The following is a 15,186-nucleotide window of genomic DNA, read 5'->3' as shown; positions in this document are numbered from 1 at the left end:
GGATAAGGTTGGAATGACTGTCTGAGAGAATATCTCTCTGCATACGTGTCGGTCACTGGTCCTCCTGGGGCCTGGCTGAATAGTGAGTGACTTTGTGCGTTTTTGACTCTTCGGACCGTCATGTTCATGGGGGCGAGGAGGGGCATCCCAGGGACCCTCTCTTGAAAGATATTTCACCTATTGTGATGAGCAATTTGTGTGGTCTGTAACGGTTTATTGAGAGGCCACCCTCAAGAGATCCTTCCCTCCCCATTCAAGGTGTCATGCAACAAAATGTTTAATGGATTTTGTTATTCAGCTCTATCTCCAATTCCTCTAACATCCCTTGTATCTTTCCCCCTAATGCCCACTGATCCAAGAACCAGGCCAGTGTACAGGAAATAGATTTGTTTATTTGAATGAGATGTTAAGAATAATCGCACAAACTACACATGCCACCTTCTTTGTGGCTTGCCATTAACTTCTTGGTACACAAATAAATTATACAAATTAGTTGAGAAAAAAAAACAAATCACAATACTTGATCCCAATTTCAATTCAAGAAAATCATTGGCGCTGGTTAGTTAACACAATGTATAGATGTAGTGCTGTGCAATTTCGATTTTCCTGCGTGCTTAAAAAGCTTGCAGTTTATTTTTGCAAATTTGTGCAAATGCTTATGACGCTTATTATTTTGCCCACACTTTTGTTTTAAAATAAACACAGGTTGATTTAGCGGTTTCTTTTTCAGACCCCTGCTATGGTCTGACAGAAAAATTTGAAAGGTTTTCGAATTTTATATTTTAGACCCCTCCCCTCCTCCACTGAAAGGCCTGTGTTAGGGGACATTTGGACGAGAAGATTGGACTGATTTAAGAACAAACACACCCCTCCTCCTTAAAGAAGTCGGGGTCAACAGGACAAAAAGGATTACCCAATTAAATTATAGGCTATCGTTTTTCAGCGCACACTAGGGAGTGAGCTTTGTTAATTTCTAATATAAAAAGAAATCACCTCGTAGTGTTCTACCAAATGGGGAAGTAATTAAATTCATATTTTTAGTTACATAGGCTAAGGAACTACACTGTTTTGCCCCCGGCCCACTATAAAGTGAAAGGTTTTAAGGCAAGCAGACTCCCCCACCTTTGATTTCCCAGGGCTCAGTTCTACTTACATAGAAAGCCTGTGTTTAACGTTCAGGAAAGCTATTGCATGTGAGGACACTCTCGCTCTCCACCATAGGATCCAGTCAGCTTTTAGGCCTTCCTAGAAATAGAAATAGGCAGCTCCACCCAGATACACTCTCAGCAATCTCCTCTGCTGTTTCCTGGCAGCTGTAAGATGGTAAGTTTCAGCAGCCCTCCTGATGGTAAATTTCAACAGCTCTGTCCTTCCTCTTAGTGCATTCCGCCTTCTATATCGGCGATGAGACCATAAAGTTTACAATCTTGGGGGAGTACCGTGCAAGAGTTCTTGCACTAGGATTGGACAGTTATCCTTCTTTCTCCTCCCTGCTCCAGCTCATCCCAATGGATTGGTTTAAGAGTCTGGAGCAGATAAATGGCAGCTTCATTTACAATCGCTGTCTGTTCTCATGTCAAATTTGGAAAAAATCTAGCAAAACTTCATAATTTTACTTGCAACTGCTATAATACATATTTTCTGATTTTCTGATTCAGCTAATGATGGGGACGACAGCCATGTCTGCAGCATCATGTTGCATGGCCATGTGGCAATTTTCCGCCGTTTTTACCAAAAGCGTAATAGTTGGGAACATGTAATGTGTTACCCATATTCCTAATTTTATGCTCCACCCGTTCACCAACTCTCACATTTGGAACATTTTCAGATCAGCCAGAAACACAATTTAGATGGCCATTACAGTTACCTGAGTTGCAGGTGGGTGAATTTTATATCTCCACAATTGCCTGAAAATTACATCAAAAATGACACATAAATTAAAAAAATCTAATTTATGGTTGCTGGGGAAAAAGGCCTAAGTTATAATAGTCATTTTAAATTAATTTTGAGTCTGCATGTTTAACAAATCGGACCTCTTCTTCATCCAGCCATTTGTCTCTCTGGGCAAAGTTTCTTTTTATGAGTCTCTTTGATGTTGGTTGTCTGCTCTTTGAAGTTGAAGTTTCAGTCTCCCTTAATTGTATCCCTGTCTTCACACCTACTGTCTACATTCTAGTCATGTATCACAAAGGGAAATGGTCCAGCAGAGACAGGTCAGTCTAAAGGACACTTGGTTTTCCACATCTTTCAACACATGCTATTGCTGTTGTAAACACTAGGATGCCAGCCTTCCAGTGGGGGAGTTCTTTGTGTCATGTGTCCCACAGCCATCAAAAGGGTTTGCCTCTGGCCTATAGAAGCTTTTTTTATGGAAACCAAATGGGCTGTTCTTTTCAAATGTTTGCTGGGATTTTGTATGTGAAACATAATATACATCACTTTTTGTCAACAGGCACGTCTTTTTTCCTGACATTTTTATGATAGCAGGGGTACCTTTTTCCCAGTTCAACTGCAAACACACATGCAAAGCTGTTTTTGTGTCGGTGTTTACATTCAGTTTTTCATGTGAAAGGGACCTTTGAATTCCTTCTTCATTTGTGGATTAAAATGCTGCTTTTCCTATGGCAGTGACAGGTAGGTCTTTTCCACATGGCCCTTCAGATTTCACTTGGAGGCACACATGCAAAGCCGTTTTTTGTGTCATGGTTTAAAAATCCTGCTTTTCATGTTGAAAGGGACATTCAGTTTGGGGCCTATGATTGTACCGCACAGGTCGGCCTCTTAGCCGCGCAACCTGGGTTCGCATCCTGGTCACGGCACTGTTTAAGTGGGGGAAGAAGGTTTCTTTAATATTATTTGAAAACGCACAGCGGGGCTTCCACCCTCAGAAATAAGTGGGCAGACACAATCCACCCACGTGGTCCCTCGACTGGTGCTCTGATCATGCAGCTATTTCATGCTCATTCTTAGCCGTGCTGATATTTTTGATTGTAACCTCACTCAGCAATACATTGCCACTTATTTGAGAACTATCCTGACGGTTTACCAAACATGGTTTCCCTGTCTTTCGCATAGTTCTTGTGTGTCTTTCCCAACTTTGTGGATTCGACAAATGTGTCTACAATGCTATGAAATCTCTTTGCTGGTTGAAATACCAAAATGTTAAAAATCGCCATGGCATTCTTGACCCCTGGGTATTCCCCCTACGTACATCACCACGGTGATCTTTTTGTGAGGGTCAAGGGAAGCCTTTCTGTCAAATTCAATGTATTGGTCGTTTTGTCAAGAAAGCTTATTCGATGTTTGCGTCTTGGTCTATTTTTCAGAACCTTATGCTAGCTTGTGTTCTTTATGTGGATGGCTTCCGCCTGTGCATACAGAGTTTTTTTTCCCCCCATGGGCTGCCTTTGCGGGTCATGAGGTGGCAGGTGACTCCTTATCCCCAGTGCCACCATGTCCCAGTCTGGGGCCTGCATTTCTCCCTCGGATTTCTCCATGCAGTAATTTCTGGAATGTGTATTGTTTGTGCACTTCAAAGGAAAAAAAAGAACTGGAGTAAAGCTAAAGTAAATAAAAGCAAACGCTGGGGCATGGAGTCACACTAAAGAGCCCCCAGCTGATCAGGGGTCCCCTGGTTGTCTGTGGCTGTATCGGTCCCATTGGCATATATAGAACGTGCCCCACGGGCCACCGAACATCATTAATATACAAATCTCATTTTCGACCATTCCATTTTGTCGATGATATGTGTTGAACTATTCTGTTTTAAGTGTGAGATAGTCGGCCTTTCTGGCAGGCATTTTCCATTACCTGTCACCTGCTTTTCCCCCTTAGACAACACTGCACACACCTGAATGTGCCCGTACCTTGGAGGTAGCGCCAGGAAGCCAGTGATACCAGGGCGAGGCGCACTCCCCCCAAACGTACAGAATGTTTTCAATTAGCAAAACCGCGGCCTCTTCCTCTTTTTTTTTTTTCTCCCCCTCGGCGTGGAGCATCTGAGGACACGCGGGGAGGATGCGCGCCTCTGCCTTCCTTGTCAGATCCTGAACTTTCACCGCCGCGCGCGCCTGTGCGCGCTCACGGGCGGGCGGGCTGCCTGTCACGCGTGACGTCTGCCTGTCGGCTGACGCACCTGTCTGTCTCTCCGCGCGGCTGTGTGTGTGTGTATGTGTGTGTGGTGCGAATAGACATCCCTCCACGCCCACCCCCACCCCAATGGGTATACTTTTTTTTTTGTTGTTTTGCTCGCTTGCAAGTTTCTGTGCGGGGAAAAAACACCCCGTCAGTCCGGGCTCCGGCCAAGAGCCCCCTTTTTGTGTGTGTGTTGTTATTGCAATTCGCTCTTCGCCTTTGGTGCAGCCGAGCCCGCTGACAGATCATTCAAAGACAATAGTTTTATGTCTGAGCTGAGCAGCTAATTAAAGTGGGGATGATGAACCTGACTGGCGGTGTCGCTCCGTCTCCCTCTCTCCCTCCCTGGCGGCTCTCACTCTCCCTCCCTTCTGTTGCAATCAGTCTTTTTTTCCCCCTCCTTCTTCTCACACTGTGTCTCCACGGCGCCCCCTCCCTCCCCGGCACCACCTAAACGTGGTCTGCTTGCTGATGGCAGAATGGCACTCGCGGATTTGTGCATTGTGTCTGCTTTCCTGCGGGCAGGCTGACCCAGGGCCTCTGGGGACTTATCAATAGACCACTCAGAAGAGACAGAGACAGGAGCGGGGGGGGGGGGGGTGGGGGAGAGAGCCGCCTAGAATCAATATCAAGTGTAGGAGCAGCTCTGGAGCCATATTTTTTTTTGGGGGGGGGGTAAAAAAAAGAAGTCTCGGGACTTGGGAAGAGAGTGTGACAAAGGAGCTTCCCCCCCTGGCGCCCCCCCCCCCCCCTTGCAAGAGGGAGTGGAGGAGGCACTAAATATTTTTTTGGAAGGAAACCTTGGAAAGAAGGCAGAGGTCCTGGTCTGCGCCGATTAGCACTCGCAGCAGGTATGAGGCATGCCACCGACCCCCCTACGCCCCCCCCTTAGCAGAGGTGGTTCCTGCAGGGGGTGGGGGTGTGCGGAGGGGTGCAGTCTGCTCGCGCCGGCGGGAGAGGGGGCAGGATAGGTCTCTTTTGGTGAAGATGTCCACTCCCCTGGCAGGGCAGCATGGAGAGGAGGGGGTGTGTGTGTGTGTGTGTGCGCGCGCGCCAGACTGCCAGTGCTGCTGCCCCAGCAGGCAGGGGGGCGGCTACCCCGGCTCACCTCTGCCTGCAGGTGCGTGTGGGCAGCCGGAGCCTGCTGCCGCTTGACCGCCAGTTTAGACTAGAGTCCCCCCCCCGCCCTGCCAGGGGGTGGCTGGGCGCTGCTCTCGCCCTTCCCCTGACTCGCTCCCTCTCCTCGGCAGACAGCGGGAGGGATGCTGGCGCCCGGCCAGCCTCCAGCCTCCCAAGTGTTCTGCACTTGTCTCAGGGAGTCGCTGCCCATTTTCTCTCTCTCCATCCACAGCATTTTTCACAGGAGAACAAAGAGTTCTTTACCCCAAAAAAACAGGATGGAGGTGGGGGCCCAGGGTGCTGCCGGCGGAGGGGAGGCGAAATGTCGGCTGCGAGCTGTACCTTGATTTCCCTGGATTTTGGGGAGGGACAGGGGCAGGGGCTGTGTCGCCGCCTAGGAGACTAGGTGGCTCACACATGCCTGCCAATTCTGCCTGCTTGGGAAGGATGCGCCCTTTTTGCCAATAACCTTTAGATTTCTTAAACTTTTTTTCCACAAAATATCCTGAACTCCAGTGCAAGTAAGTGGGAAATTAAAATGCTACCACCAACCCTGTGCGCTTCCCAAATGTTGGCATGTACGTTCCGATTGCAATTTTAAAAGTTTTTATTTTTTTCTCGAGCGTAGCCTTTCATTGGTGTGCTTTTGTGTTCTTATTCAGAGCCCCCGTCCTTCTGGATTCGCCTGGCATGTAGCACACGCCAGGACTGCCACGCCCATTCCCCCCCTCCCCCAGGGGTGCGACCCCCTACCCTTTCACCCTGCCATTCCCCGAAGGCGCTTGAATAATCGCAAACACACATTCTAATCACGGGAACGTGCTGTGGGTGAACACCGCGTCCCGGGGCGCCTTAAAACTGACGGTGGCAACGCCTTTTATTCCTTGCCATGCCCTTAAGCCTCGAAAGTTTCCAACCTAGTGCTGAGGGTTTGCCCTTAAATTCAGAAGGTGCTGCCAGACACGCAGGGACTGCCCTGCTCCTGGCGCCCACTGCCTTATGTCTGCATTCCTGCTCGGACACCTGCATATGCCCGTCTCTGGGAGTTAGGGACCCCGTTAAGTGCTCTTTCACATAGCGTACTACCCCCCCCCCCCAATCTCCTGCAAAACAAGACTATTGGGTTATTTTGTTCCCCTTTAAACCCCTTTAAATTGTAAGGGACCACGGCCGTTTCCGAAAATGGCATAGGGATCCCGATGGATACAAACGTTGAGCTGGGGTGGGGACGTGGGGGCCGGGGCTGGGGGCGGCAAATTAGGATGCCAAAACGTGCTAGGACTAACGCTGCTTTTTAAGGGGTTACTTTGCCGGGAACACGCGCTTCATGGAAACATGTTAATACGCAAGTGCAGTGATGGACTCCCCGAATCTTTTTTTATTTATTTTTTATTGAAAGCGCCATGGCTTTGAGCGGCTGCTTGATATTGCATGCGCCGTCCGTATGGAACTATAACTTATAACGCCAGGGAGTGGTTTGCATCTCGAGGGACAGCAGAGCGCGGGTTCTGGGGATGTCTGCCTCCACTGGACCACCTCGGCTCTGAAGCTTGCGCTTGACTTGCACTTAACACCACTGCTGATTTTTCTGAAGAAACAGCGGTGAATTCATGAATTGCCCACAACTGCCGCCCATGGATTCCGCGTACCTTTGTACTTAGTATATCGGGCGGAGCAGAACGGTGTGTGTGTGGGGGGGGGGGGTGGGGGGGGCAGGAGTACTTTACAGGGGGGTGGGGCGTCGGTGCTGTGCCCCTTTAGATGAATAACGGACTAATGACCCCGCCGAACTGGGCACCACTCCATCTGTTGCAAGCGGGATGAAAGTGAAACCGGCGCCTTTCAAGAAAGTGCGCGCCCGGAAACAGGTCGTTTGGTGGGGTCTTGTCCTCACACGAAGACGGTGACAGCGGGGAAGTGGGTGGGTGGGTTGTGGGGGGAGAACCATTTCCTATTTTGCACGCTATAAACGGGTCACGATATGTTGTGTCTTCTGCACTTTCCCCCCGGCGCTTGAATCTCAGGGTCCTGCCGCCTCAGGCCGTGAAATGTCTCCTCTAATCTTGTGTCATGCGATGACGACCCGCCCCCTGCTCCCCCTTCCCCGTCTCTTAATTACACACCCTATTGTGCCACACCACAGGGACACACGCACACGGTGCACGATATGTTAAAGAGACGGGGCGCAGGCATTTCATGCTGGGTGAGTCTGGAGGCGCCAGGAGGGAGAGGGCGAGCAGGGACCACGGAGGGCACAGTACGTCGAGACTGCTTTCTACCAAAAGTGTGCAACCAAAAACTGCTGTAAACGGTGCATGTGGCACCCAACAGTCTTTCCGTGTACGTCAGGCTCCTGGAGCGTCACAAACTTTCCTTTCCCTGCTTGATTCGTGGTGGCCACTAAGTTCATTTCTCACTCAGTAGATGTACTGGTTGGTTCGACATATTATTTCTCCTCGTGTAATATTGCAATATGAAAGCATGGCAGACGTGCACTCCCTCTGACTTTTTTTTAATTTATTTGATGTCGTAGTGTGTCTCCAACCCCATTGCCACCTGGTTAGCAGAAAGGCAGGCAGGGTGGCCGTCCTCGAAGAAACATGGCAGCTGTGTGCGGATCCCTGGCACGGCTGTGGGAGTCCATCCTTTGGGGCAGATGTTTGGACGGATGCCTGGCACGGCTGTGGGAGTCCATCCTTTGGGGCAGATGTTTGGACGGATGCCTGTCACGGCTGTGGGAGTCCATCCTTTGGGGCAGATGTTTGGACGGATGCCTGGCACGGCTGTGGGAGTCCATCCTTTGGGGCAGATGTTTGGACGGATGCCTGGCACGGCTGTGGGAGTCCATCCTTTGGGGCAGATGTTTGGACGGATGCCTGGCACGGCTGTGGGAGTCCATCTTTTGGGGCAGATGTTTGGATGAAAGCGTACTCCTTTTATTGTGCCCCAGTTGGCCCTGCACTCCGTGCAGCGCGGTCTCTCCGCGTTGGGTTGGGCGTGCACTGTGCTCCGAGCATGGGCCTTGGTGTTTCTTGAACTTTGCAGTGTTTTTTTGTTTTTGTTTAACTTTGAGGTTTGTAGGTGAACGAGGGCTGCTTGTAGGTGATGCTAGGGGCATTCGCCTCTTTATAGCGGGGCGGGGGTACTTCCCTGTGCATAGGATCACTGGGGCAATGTTTGGGGTACATGCCTGTTTCTAAGGTGGTTGTGGGGACTGGCTCTGTTTTCTAATTAAATTTATTTATTTAATGATTTTACTCGTGGTTTGCAATAAGTGTTCTTGCTACCTCCTTATTTAGTCATTTTAAGTTTTCGAAGTACATGGTGCCTTTTTTGCATAAACCTATGTGTAGACATATTACTGGTGACCGCCCACCTGATATTGAGATAATTCCACTTGTGGTGCATGCCTGTGTGAACTGTAAGTCATGTTATGTGGTACACACGGGGACAGTACCAGCACCGACTCATTCAGACCGAATCTCACCCATGCCCAACCCTCCACCACTTTACACACAAGCGAATGTTCGGTTCTGTTATCTAAAGTGAACTCTTTGGGGGGTTTGCAGAGGCTTCAAACATCAGCGCACCTCACTTCATCCCTGCAAAGTACTTCACAAAGGGAAAATGTCCACTGAATTGTAAGTGGCGTGCTAAATTGGTCCATGTATGGTATGGTAATGTTTATTTGTAAAGTGCCTATACACAAGTGAGGTGTTTCAAAGCGCTCCGGCAGGGCGAGAACAATGCCAAAGCTTTTTGTTTGAGCAGACAGGCCATTGCCGGCGCACCCCAATGTGACGGCTGCGATTCCGATAAAACATCCCCAATTCAGATCGTTTGGGCACGTTTCCTCGCCGAGCCATCCGTGCTGGGAAGCATTGGAGCCGTGCTTCTTCAGTGCCGTCCTTCAGTGCTTTTATTTATTTATGCATTTTTAAAGCGCTCACACAGCCCGCAGGCATCGAGGCACTGTTGCAGGAATTGTTTGTTTTTTAGTTGCGTAATTGTTTTTTGTCTTAGTTGCGTATTTATAACATGCTTAAATACCCAGAGGTTTCGAAGCGCGGACCCGGGGATCGAACCTGTGTTGCTTCGTGTCGTCTTGCTTCCAAGGCGAGCATGTTGCCGCTGAGCTATCCTCCCGGGACAAAGTGGGAGACAGTGCCTGGTGACAGATACCCATAATCCAGGCCTACAATCAATAATCGTCCATGGCCCAAAAACATGTCTCGTTATCCTTGGATGGTGCTGGATTGTTGGTGGTGTCTTCCATTCTGGTCTCAGATAGTGTTTACATTTGAATGTTGATCTCTTACCGAGTTGCCAATTAACCCCCAGTACCACCAAGTCACCAGTCATCTTCCAAAAGTCCCAGAATCCAAAGCCTTTATGCTTCAAGAGACAGACTTGCTGAAGGTGACCCAGAGGATATGGGGCCAGTTGGCCACCACGTGTCTACTAAAAAAAGAACAAACTGTTAACCAAAAGGTGCAGACAGAAGAAGAGGAGCCACGCTCCATAATAACAGTTCATAGTGTGCCTAGCTCACGAGATGACCTGACCTGCCCACGTATGGAAGGCCTGTCGTGGGATAGCAGTGTATATTTTCGTACAAACATGTATTGGTTTAAATAATATTTCATGGTCTTTTCTAGAGCTTGGGCGACGAACCTTCCCTGGTATTTAAAAGACAACAATGCACAAGGACTCCACCCATTCACAATGTACCTGGGAGCCTCGAGGCCTAGCGTCTTTCAGGTCATGCCACAAAGATCACAGTGTACAGAAGAGTTGTTTTGGGGCCCATAATTTGGGGGAGGCATGTGGGCCGCCCTGTGCTGGTCTTCAGCAGCCTTATAAGAGAGAAAAGGTTACGAAGCCCTTTGTAAGAAGTAATGAGACGGAGGTGCTCACCGGGAGAGCGCCTTCTTTAACAGGACGTTTTGCCCACATGGGTGTCAGAATGTACCAATGGAGGCGTTCCTGGCAATTACAGGTGCACAATATAGTGCCTCAGCTGCCAGCCGATCCCGCTGCCCCCTCTTACTGTAAACACAAGGTCTTGGCAGTGCTTTGGTAAAAGGCTCTCTGTACAGCATTGCAACCTTTTTCCCTTTGCTAGATTGCACAACATTAATACAGTGTGGAATATGGCCCCTGTGCTGATAGGAGGAGGGAGCCAGTGGGACCCTTGTCAACCATTAAGTACAACTGTGCGAAGAGGGAAGGGGATGTAGCGGGACCCCTTAAATATGGCTCTGACATCTCTGGTTCTACGGATGTGTTGCACTAAGACTCCCAAGTTTCTTCACCATTGACTATGCTGGTTAGGGTTGATGGGAGTTGTAGTCCAAATGATTTAGAGAGCCAAAGGTTGCAGACCCCTGCCCTAAACAGAGGAGTTCAAGTGTGCTTAAAGTAGGAGAGGGGACAGGAGCCCCCTAAAATTATAGCAGAACAAGTGTGCTAACGTGAGAAGGGGAGAGGGATGTCATTTCACCAAAATGCCAGGGGTGGCGGAAGTGACATCACTCGACCATTGACCCCCCCCAATAGCGTCACAGGAAGTGATGTCATTTGACCCCACCCAGAAGTGACATCACGGGAAGCGGTGGAACATGACCTTTCACCTTGACAAAACAGGAAGTGGCATCACATAGCATTGTTTCTAGGTACACTGCGAAAAATATGGTTACGATATCACTGTAAAGTGATATACATTTCATACAAGAATCGATCACCATATGTGTCGTTGATACCGGTGCGTATAGGCGATATTACCAAATTACTGTGAATGCAAGCAGACGTCCAAAGCCAAACGATAATAATGTTTTATCATATATATATAGAGTGCCTGGGGACCTCTACGGTGGTGATAGTGCACGGTACAAATATCCTTTAACATGAACATTAACATATAGCACTTATGCATAAGCGCTTCATATAAAACAAATATACATACAATATCACCCAACCTGTGTTGGTACTTATTTATCAACCTCAGCAGGATAAAAGGCTGAGTTGACCATTTTGCCGGGGGTCGACCCTGCAGCCTGCAGATCACACACACATTGCAGCAGTGAGCACTCAACCCACGGAGCTATCTTACAAGCTATAGCTATCAGAAAACCACCACTCGAGAAACAAAGAGCTGCATGCTGCCATATATATATATAATATATATATATATATATATATATATATATATATATATATATATATATATATTTTTTTTTTTTTTTTTATTATTTTTTTTAAAGTGTTTTTTTGGTTTAATTATTTTTTTGGGGTAGCAAGGGAGACCACAGGGGGAGCAAGGGAATCCTCAGGGGTTGCAGGTGCGACCCCTAAATGACCTCCGTAGAAGGGGAGCAGTGCCGCCAGCTCCTCTCAAAACATAGGGCAACAGCCATATTGCATATTAAAGAGAATGGCCATTTTAACTATCTTAGCTCGGCTGGGAAGAGAACTGGGGAGCAGCGGGAGGACCTCCTAATTGTGCTCATGCAGGGATTTCTGCTGTTTTGTACTTTCCTTTGCCAGCAGCGGGGTCTCATGTAATGTTTCTAGGGGCATTGCAGGGCCACTGTATTGCATGTGGCGCCCTGGGGTGCTTCCTGGCATTGCCGTGCCATACAGCCAGCCCCGGTCCCCATCCAGCTGCCACTACTGGCCATTACACTGGTACTACGGTGCGAACGAACGCCTTTTAATCAGTACTTGTATAATATGGTCGCCTGTCTTTGAAGTAGGGCATCCCAGGAAAGCTGAACTCATTGGCAGAGCCCCTTGGCGCCATTATTGGCAACGGCACCGTGGTGATGCTTGAGCGTGCATCCGCAGGATAGTAAGGTACAATACACACCAACAGACAGTGGCACAACGACCATCGGGCAGATTGGGCTTCTGACCCCACGAAATGTTGGGTTACACTGACTTTACTGGGGTGACCTGCAGAGCCGTGGCAGGACAGGACAAGACACAAACAGTGCCTGTGGCTGCACAGTTAACAAATGTCGGGCAATTTATTTATAGTTTATTTATAAAGCGCTTATACACAGGTGCTTCAAAGCACTTTCACGAATGTAAAGCATTTAATTGTTAGCAACTGCCTTGCTAGGCATACGTTTTTAGGCAATTAAAATTGTGATGGGGTGTTAATACTTGCACGTCAGGGGAGTCACTGGAAAGGTAGAGGCGACAGGAGGCAGCTCATTCCCACAGCACACTTTAAGTGTGTGGGTTCAGACCCGAAGGAGAGAGTTAACTGCTTGTAACATTCAAGCTGAACAGGAATTGTCTCATTAGAATGTGTAAAGAAGTTAGATTTGCCCACACAGGTAAGTTAGTCCCCCCCCACAGTCTCTAAAGTTGGTACTGCCCTCAAAATTGGAAGGGTTAAAACACCCCTTTTAGTCTAGTGGCACCCTTGCCAGCAGAACGGACCCACGGACGGTGCACACAGCATGGATGCCAGAGAAAAAGGAAGCAAACTGTATTGATTCAAGTTGTTTTCAGTTTATACTGTACAGGGGGAAAGAAAGCTCAAAGTAGTGTCCAGAGCATCATGAAAACTGAGGACGGACTCCAACAAAAGCGCGCCTTTCACTTTTCACTCACAGCCATGTCCTGTGAGAGGCCTTGGCACTTGAAAGCACAGAGCATATTATGTCTGTATCACCGGGTAGATCCCATGCCTTCTTCAGTCTCATTGGTGTGCCATGGACCCAGGGTTCTAATGAGCCATTGTCCAGAAACGTGAGTTGAAGCGACAATTCTCGGTGGAGCTGTAGGTCAAGTGCTTATGTTGATTACAGTTGAGAGTGGTTTTTGTGACAGGCATTTTTGATACATGTATTTCTGAATAATATATATAGATGAACTGTGGCAGTAGTTAAGATGGACCCAAGCCACGGTGTAAGCTGTAAGAGCAGTCACTCTGCTACAGGAGGCCACGCCCTTCAAGATGGCCTCGGAATTGACGGCGGGTAGATTTGATGTTGCCGACCACTTTACCTTTCCCTGGGCAGGGATCGTTGAGTGTGCAAGGGTTCTGCAGGAGTCTGATGGCCCATCCCGCACTATCGTCTGGAATCCTTTGCCGCTGCTTCACTTATCGGGGCTGCTCCCCGGTCTCTGCCACATGAGGCACGTGCCACTTGAACGCAATGGATGGGGAGAAGGCTGCATGGTGCAATACCCTGCCATCCTTGAATGCCAGGCCGAGAAGGTTGCAGTACGCGGGTTCCCAGAACCTTTCTTTGCACAATCTTGGATGAGTGCCAGTGACTGAAATAATGGAGGCAATTGGGAATAAAAATTAAATCACAGATCCTTGAGTCCTATGAATCTCACGGCTTGCACGATCCAGCAGTTTAACTTCTCACCTGTTCTACACCTGCATGCAGATGGAGTTCATTGTCGCGATGACGGTGCTCTCAGCGGCTGCAAATCGACAAATGAATGGGACAGCCACAGCACTCAGACACATGGCAGGTAGTTTCAGGCTGTGGACAAAGCTACCCATGTCTGAAAAGATGCTCAAAACAGCATTGGCCCCCACCTTTGAAGCTGTATCATCCCCCACCCATTGGATGCCTACGGGCTTTTTCTACCACCGCCAATGAAGTGCATTAGTCATCGGGACCACCGGATCCAAAATGGTAAAAGTAGAGGAAAGCTATGAGACAAGGGCCTCTCTACTGCACACCACTGTCAGAGAGATTCAACAGCTCTCCGCCAAGACAGATGAGCCAGAGAATTATTCTTCCGGAAACATCCGCCTTTCCGGAGACGTAGATAGGGGTCCCAATCTTGACGATTTTGTGTGCGTGCCAATTGAGACATACTTTTATCTGGCAAGTGTCCATGCCTTCGTCATCCAGAGGGCAGAGTGACAACCACACCAAAACACAAAAGAGAGGAGCGCCCACATATCATCTCCCGCAGATCCCAGAACTTGCATCTGAAGGGTGCGACCATGAGGGCCTCCAGAGCATCCGCAGAACCTCAGATGGATAAGGCTATGGTCAGGATTTCCCACGTATCATCTCCTGCAGATCCCAGAACTTGCATCTGAAGGGTGCGACCATGAGGGTCTCCAGAGCATCCGCAGAACTTCAGATGGATAAGGCTATGGTCAGGATTTCCCACGTATCATCTCCTGCAGATCCCAGAACTTGCATCTGAAGGGTGCGACCATGAGGGTCTCCAGAGCATCCGCAGAACTTCAGATGGATAAGGCTAAGGTCAGGATCTCCCACGTATCATCTCCTGCAGATCCTAGAACTTGCATTTGAAGGGTGCGACCATGAGGGCCTCCAGACCATCTGCAGAACTTCAGATGGATAAGGCTATGGTCAGGATTTCCCACGTATCATCTCCTGCAGATCCCAGAACTTGCATCTGAAGGGTGCGACCATGAGGGTCTCCAGAGCATCCGCAGAACTTCAGATGGATAAGGCTAAGGTCAGGATCTCCCACGTATCATCTCCTGCAGATCCTAGAACTTGCATTTGAAGGGTGCGACCATGAGGGCCTCCAGACCCTCTGCAGAACTTCAGATGGATAAGGCTATGGTCAGGATTTCCCACGTATCATCTCCTGCAGATCCTAGAACTTGCATCTGAAGGGTGCGACCATGAGGGTCTCCAGAGCATCCGCAGAACTTCAGATGGATAAGGCTATGGTCAGGATTTCCCACGTATCATCTCCTGCAGATCCCAGAACTTGCATCTGAAGGGTGCGACCATGAGGGTCTCCAGAGCATCCGCAGAACTTCAGATGGATTAGGTTATGGTCAGGATTTTGAATGACCATTTAGCGGAGGTCATCTTTGGCTACAATATCACTTGAAGTTTCTGACTGTGTTTCACCTACAACAACAAAGAGTTTGCCACAAAGTTACCAAATCAAGGAAGGTGCTGGCAT

The 15,186-nt window shown here is 48.8% G+C and overlaps 1 protein-coding gene across 4 annotated transcripts in view; it reads left to right on the top strand.

Annotated features, from left to right (window-relative positions):
* The window catches only part of ZBTB20 (zinc finger and BTB domain containing 20), a 3,989,371-nt gene that overhangs the window by 3,484,076 nt on the left and 490,109 nt on the right, over positions 1-15,186 (top strand). Inside the window, exon 1 of one of the 4 annotated variants that reach the window (XM_069635905.1) lies at positions 5,503-5,774. The exons of the other annotated variants lie outside the window; for them this stretch is intronic. The gene's annotated coding sequence lies outside the window, so the exon portion shown is untranslated. Of the gene's footprint in view, positions 1-5,502; positions 5,775-15,186 lie in introns of those variants that run through there. 4 annotated transcript variants of the gene reach the window in all.

This window comes from Ambystoma mexicanum, chromosome 7p, assembly GCF_040938575.1.
Source record: "Ambystoma mexicanum isolate Mex_15411 chromosome 7p, UKY_AmexF1_1, whole genome shotgun sequence".
Classification (NCBI taxonomy): Eukaryota; Metazoa; Chordata; class Amphibia; order Caudata; family Ambystomatidae; genus Ambystoma; species Ambystoma mexicanum.
This window is presented reverse-complemented; position numbering and strand designations above follow the sequence as displayed.